We start from the raw sequence: 6,964 nt of genomic DNA, 5'->3' as shown, positions 1-6,964 counted from the left end.
GTGATGTACTTTGTATTATTTCTTATGTCAGCTTTTCCTAGGATTGAAGAGCTCCATAAGCATTTTAAGTTTCAAAGAACAACTTTTGGTTGGTTGGTTGCTTGCTTGCTTGCTTTCCAATGGAGTCATTGTTATTTCCTGAGACCTTTGTATTCCAGATGTTGTATGGAGAAATAATACAAGATAATTGGGCCATAAAGACTGAGCTGGGAAAACCACAGACCTCCCTACTATTTCAACTTTCCTGTGAGCTTCTAGTATGTCTGTTATCTGAATGTGAGCTGCATTAATCTAAAGAGAGGTATTAACATAACTAAAGACAGAAGTCTTGGGGGGGGGACGAGGGTAGATTTTACCTAAGATTTGTTAAAATCCCCACTGTGGAAAAGAACCTGCCTGCCTATTTCCTCTCCAAATTTGAGAAAATAGCAGTAATATTTGAACTTTAATGAGCTTGACATTCATGATTCAGGGACAACTGGTGATGGGCTGAGTTCACAGAGATGATATTCAGAGAAGATCCAGGGATCCAAAAAGTTCTGACATAATATGCATGAGTAATAACCAAAGTTTTCTACTTTCTGAAGATTTAAGATTTGATTCATCTATCTTTAAATATAGTTCTATACTGTTATGTTCTTACACTTTTTCTATTTCAAGTTAATGATTAACCAAAAGTACAGTTTTCCTTATCTGTGACTAGGACTGCTCTTGTGGGAGCCCTTTCAGATACATCAGCCCCACTGAGATGCAGGAGTCGGAGCCTTCTGCAAAGGTGGGTAGAGCTCACCTGTCTTAGCCCTGCTTTTCTCGTAGGGAGAGCCAGAGTTAGACTCTCCAGCTCCCATGGGGTGGGCTCCTTTGCATTCACCGTTTTATGGCTCACTTTTGCCAACCCTGAGACTGGTTGAAAAGAGATCGACCAGGGAGGAGGTGCCCTTATAGTGCCTCCTAATTGAGAACCAAGTGAGAGGAACCAAGATGAGACCCAAGAAAAAGCCATGAACAGAAATCGGTTTTGACCAATTTCTCCAAATTTGGAGACAGATCTTTCCCCCTTCTGTCTTAAGTATTTTTCCTTGAGTTTATCTTTCCTTATATTGGAGTAGTAAGATCTAGAAGGCTTAAGTTAGCATGTTAGCTTACCTGGAAGGATACCAACTAATTCTTCTACCTGGTTTTATGTAAGCTTAACCCAGAGGCCGAAAAGGAATCCAAGTATTCCCTTCAGAAGGCAGCTAAGTTCCCCCGTGCTGAGGTTTTGGTACCAAGGTCATCACTAAATACGGAATTCCCAAAGTCATAGCTGGTGATGCTAGTAGTTCAATGAGATCTTCCCAGTCTCATCCTGTTTTGAGCAGGACCTTTGATCCCAAGGTCCTGCTTTGTTTTTCACTCTTTAGAGAAGAAACCTTAGGTTACCTGAAGGAAATTCATCAGTTTTCTCATAGACTAACCAAAAAATATATATTACCTGTCAGCCTTTATTCAGTCAATTTATAATGAATATTACCAATGGAAATATTCAATTCAGCAAAATCCAAAACAGCTAAAACTGTACATGGTTGAAAATTAATTGAAGAATAAAATCTTGACAAAATTTAAGTCAAAATTTTGGCTTGGGAAATTTGAATTTAGCAGGTATAGCGGCCACAAGAGAACTCAGTAGCAGAAGATACCATTAGTAAAATTTTAAATGTACCAAAAATTGACTAATAAATTTCTATCATAAATGTATAAAAAGACTGGATCCCAATGAAAATAGTTACAATAAAATGGAAATGCATTGCCTAGTAAATTGATCCAAGAATGAAACTGGCTTAATGGAGTTGCTTAATAGAATTTATTGATGAAAATTCATCAATATTAGCCCAGTTAAAATATCACCATTCAAAAACATTGGGTGACACAGCCACAGTGGTTTAAAATGTGCCTATACCTGGGCTATCAAAGCGAAGTTGTCCAGATGGCCATTAGCCGTATGGGTCAGGAGAAGTGACTGCTAAGAGTGAATGTCCGGACGTATGTGAGAGCGACAGATGAGAACATGGAGTGAAGAGAGGAGCACCTGCAGCGTCCCGTGGGAACACCAGCATTTAAAGGGCATGTGGAGAGGAAAAGCCACGAGAGAAACTAAGCCCCAAATAGAGGCAGAAAAATCGAAGGGTCACAGCAAAGCTAAGGGAGGAAACAATTCAAGAATGAGAGGTCATTAGTGTGCCACAGAGAGGTCAAATGAGACAGAGAAGTGTTGGTTGGATTTATCAATTCTGAGGCCACTGATGATCTCAGCAAGAGCAATTTTAGTAAAGTGCGGGGAGTGGCTCCATTTTATTATTTTTAAATCCTCACCTGAGGATATTTTTTCCATTGCTTTTCAGAGAGAGTGGAAGGGAAAGAGAGAGAGAAACACCGATGTGAGAGAGACACATTGATTGGCTGCCTCCCACACGCACCCTGACTAGGGCGGGGGGTCGAGCCTGCAACCGAGGTATGAACCCTTGGCTGGAATCAAACCCGGGACCCTTCGGCCGGAGGCCGACACTCTTAACCACTGAGCCAAGCCGCTGGGGCGAGTGGTTCCATTTTATACAAGAACCTTGAATGATTCACAATTGAAGGGCACACCACAGCTGCACTGATCCTTCCCCCAGAACACCAACCTGGTCCCCATTCTTTCTTTTTACATTGTATGGTGATTGTTTTCTTAAAAGATTTATATTTTTTAAATAAACTGCCTAACCATATCTTATTATATCTAACTTGCATTCCAATATTACTGATTTGGATGTGTGTGTGTTTTTCCTCCAGTTCTTTTATTAATATCATTGAACGAATGTTTAGAAGACATTTTTAGGGTAGAAAAGGAGAATTATTACACTATAGTATCAGTGAATTGAAAAAAAAAACAAATAGTCACTATGGTGACTATATTCACGTCCCAATCCCCAGGACCTGTGAATGATACTTTATATGGCAAAAGGGACTTCGCAGGTGCGATTAAGGATCTTGACCTGCGGAGATTATCCCGGGTCATCGGAGGTGCAACACAAGCACAGCATCGCTTAAGAAAAATGCAGAAGCCAGAGAAGGCAGTGTGATGGCAAAAGCAAGGACTGGGGTGACACTTTGAAGACGGAGGAAGCCAAGGACCACGGGTAGCCGCTGGACCAGACCAGACGGTGGGAAAGACGAGGAAACATTGTCCTCAGAGCCTCCAGAAGGAGCCAGGCCTGCTGACACCTTAGCCTTAGCCCAGTGACCTTGACTTCAAACTTCTGGTCTCCAGACCATAAGAGGATAGATTTGCTGTTTGAAGCCACTAAGGTTCTGATACCTTGTTTAGCGGCAACTGGAAACTCATCCAGCCCCTAAAATTACCCTCCGAAGTGCTAAGACACATGAGCAGCAGCGTGGTTCTCACAATAGCGACAAAGGGCAGCGCACGCTTGGTGCTGAGGGCTGGTGGCGCAGAACATTCCTCAGGTTTACAGCCCTTGTCCATCGCTTCCTGGCTGTGCAGCCTTGAGCAAATCACCCGCTTTCTTCATCTGTAAAACAGGGGTGATATTACCCGCCTGGGCCGTAGGTGGTGGGCGGCGCGCTCCGCAGGGGGGCCCAGGCGCAGCGCTCAGCGTCCGCAGCCTCTGTTTCCGTCGCCAGGTGCAGTGGCGCCACCGTGTGGTGAGGCGCAGTCCCTCACCCCGCGAGCTGCGAATTGCACTCTGCCTGACAATTTTTAGTATCTGCATTTATTTCACACTTTGCACTTGAGTGGAGACTTCTTGTGGCACTCGAAAATTCACATAAAATGAGACACGGCCGTGGGTGAGGAAGGATTAAAGGGGGACTTGAGTGTGCTTGTGGGCCCGCAGGGAAGGGGGAACAGCCTGCAGAGGAGCAGGTGAAGATGAAGGGATACGAGAATGGAAAGTAGGGGCCACTTCGTACATTATATAAATGTCTAACCACTATGCTGTACATCTGAAATCAATATAAAATGACACTGAATGCCAACTGTAATTGAAAAATAAAATTTTAAAGAGGGAATGAAGAGTAAATGGACAACAAGGACACCCAGCACCCAGAGCTTGGTTTCTAAATAACATTCCCTGAGGAAAGAAATCCGGGCTTCGGGGAGAAATGGCTGATTCTGGGGCCGGAGCAGGAAATCTGCAAGGTCTGCCAGTGGCAGAAAGTAAAGGAAGGCTAGAAGAAGAAAAAAAGGGGGAAAAAATGAAAGAAGAAAAGTCACAGGGACACAGAACCGACCTGAAAGAACTCCCAATAGTCAGAGATGGAACAGTTTGAGCAACGAAGTATGAAGGAAATATCCCCGAGCCCAAACTGATATGAAAATGATTGAATAAAGAGGGAAGAAAAAGCTTACCTCACACACAGGAATTTCAGCTTGTGTAGACCCCCCCCCACACACACACACACACACACTCCCCGCCCCAGCAGCAGAGCCTGGTTCCACACGCTTTGCGGGCTGTGCTTCCAAAGACCAGTGCTTGGATAGGGGGGGAGTAGCTTCATGGGGGGGAAACTGGACAAGCACCAGGGCAGCCAGTTCATTAATGTTAACATCAACAGTGCTAAGTTTTGTCGATAATCTGTACCCTTGATATGTGATGAGAAGGGCACTTCACCGCCCTGGCTGGTGTGGCTCAGTTGGTTGGAGCATCGTCCTGTAGCCCGAAAGGTCATGGGTTCCATTTCCAGTCAGGGCACATACCTAGGTCCTGAGATTGGTCCGAGGATGGGAGGCAACTGATCAATATCTATGTCTCTCTCTCTCTCTCCCCTCCTTCTTCTCTCTAAAAGCTTATATGAGGAGCACTTTACCTCTGTGAACATCATAAACTGCAGATAATTTTTATGAGTTTATTTGAGCCAAACTGACAGCACATACCTAGGAGCACGATCTCAAACGTTCCAGAGAATAATAGTTTTGCAGCTTTTTTAATGCATTTGACAACAGGGTAGTTAACAAGATTTGTGCTCACTTGGGGGTTAATACCCACTTCAAGGGGTATGATTTCTGGTATTTCAAATGTGTGTTAACCTAGATGCACAAGAGCAATGGACAGGGCTGGCTTAAAACCTCTCACTGAAGAAGTTAGAAGCCTGGGGCGTGACTACGCACCATGACCTGCCCAGTTAGGAATTTATGATCAGATCGCCCTGTGAGGTTACTTTCCATAGAACCACACCTCTGTGGTCTTCCTCTCAAAAACCTATAACCCCCATCTAACCAAGTGAATAACATCAGACATTTAAATCCCCATTGAGGGACAGTCTACAAAATATCTAACCAGCACTCCTCAAAATTGTCAAAGTCATCAAAAACAAGGAAAGTCTGAGAAACTGAGAAACAAACTGTTACAGACCAGAAGACACTAGGAGTTATAACAAGTGGATATAAATAATATATCCCACATAGGATCCTGGAGCAGAAAAAGAACTCTGAGGGAAAAGTAGTGAAATGCAAACAAACTGGTTAATTTTGGTTCTTCAGTTGTGGCAAATGTATAATGATAACGAAAGATGCTATCAATGGGAAACTGGGTAAGGGATATACAGAAACAATCTACTATCTTTGCACCTTTTCTGTAAATCTAATAGTATTCTAGAACTAAAAAAGTTTACTTAAAAAATAATAAATTGGTCAAAGTTCCTAAGGAATGGCAGGAGGAGCAAGGACGGGGTGGATCCAGAACAGAAAAGGTTACTGAGGTGCTTCTTTTGTTGCGGTTGGGAGGAGGTAAGAGTAATGCCGTGTCAGGGGGAAAAAAATTCTCCTCTAAACTCTTAAGTTTAGTTCTTGGGGGCTGAGAATTAAACTGCCTCGGCCTGTGATGATCCAGAGGACAAGAAAGGTAAAACTGAGATCCTTCAGGTTCAGCAACATGGATGTTGCCAGAGCAGCCCCAGGGCAATGGTGGGACACAGCAGGCTGGTTTCAGCGGTTTGAGAAGTGGGAAGTGAAAAGCTAGAGACCAAAAGTGTAGGCAATTCTTCTATGCCATTTGATTTTGAAGGGAAGAAAGGAGAGAGAGAATGGTGGTTGGAAGGACATTTGGAGCAAGGCAGGATGTTTCTTGTGGGAAGGAACCCATAAGAGAGGGAGAAGTTTAAGACAGATTGTTCCCTAACTGGGGCCTGTCCTTGGGTAGAAGAGCCACGTTGATTCAGAGTCTAGAAGAGAGTAAGGGGACAAGCCTTGTATAGCACCGACGTCTAAAAGGGTTCATGGAAGAGAGCCAGTGGTTACAAGACAAGGTGCAGCCTTGAGGATGTAAACTGCCCTCACCAGGAGCAGTGCCTGCTCAGTGTCCAGGTGCAGGCCAGCTGGAGGTCTGGAGACCCACCCACCCCCTTACATGCCTCTCTGGGTCACAGAAACGCAGGGTTGTCTTGGGTGTGGCCTCAACCTGTCCAGCAACAGGTTTATTGTTTCTGTTCCAGAAACCAGTACTCTCTGTATATCTTCTGGAGCAGTGAGTGGCTCTCAAACTTTAGCCCGCATCAGAATCACCTGGAGGGCTCAGTGTCTAAGGTGGTTGGTGCCTGGTAACTGCATTTCCAACAGGCTCCCACACCTTTGATGCGCCCAGTCCACCCTTTGGGAACTGCTGCCCTAGAGAAAGCCAATAAATCTGGAAGGTTCTGGAAGAATACCGAACAGGCTTTTGTACTTTGCTCTAGAAACTAGTCACTACTCAAGCTTACGCAGCAAAGGGCAGCCCCCTCTAGGTGAGCCCCTATGTGTGCTGGTCCGCGATGACCACGTCAAGCCCCGCCTCACAGATGGGTAGGACGCAGGTCCACACGCGCCCCGTGAGAAAAGGGCAGGCAGCTCGCTGGCCTCGCGGAAGGCGAGAACCTTCAGAGGCGCCGCTCCAGGGGTCTTTTGGTAACTGAGCTGGACCTGGAGGCAAGCAGGATCCTACTGATGGCG

The sequence above is a fragment of the Miniopterus natalensis genome, chromosome 13, assembly GCF_054644295.1.
Source record: "Miniopterus natalensis isolate mMinNat1 chromosome 13, mMinNat1.hap1, whole genome shotgun sequence".
Taxonomy (NCBI): domain Eukaryota; kingdom Metazoa; phylum Chordata; class Mammalia; order Chiroptera; family Miniopteridae; genus Miniopterus; species Miniopterus natalensis.
This window is presented reverse-complemented; position numbering follows the sequence as displayed.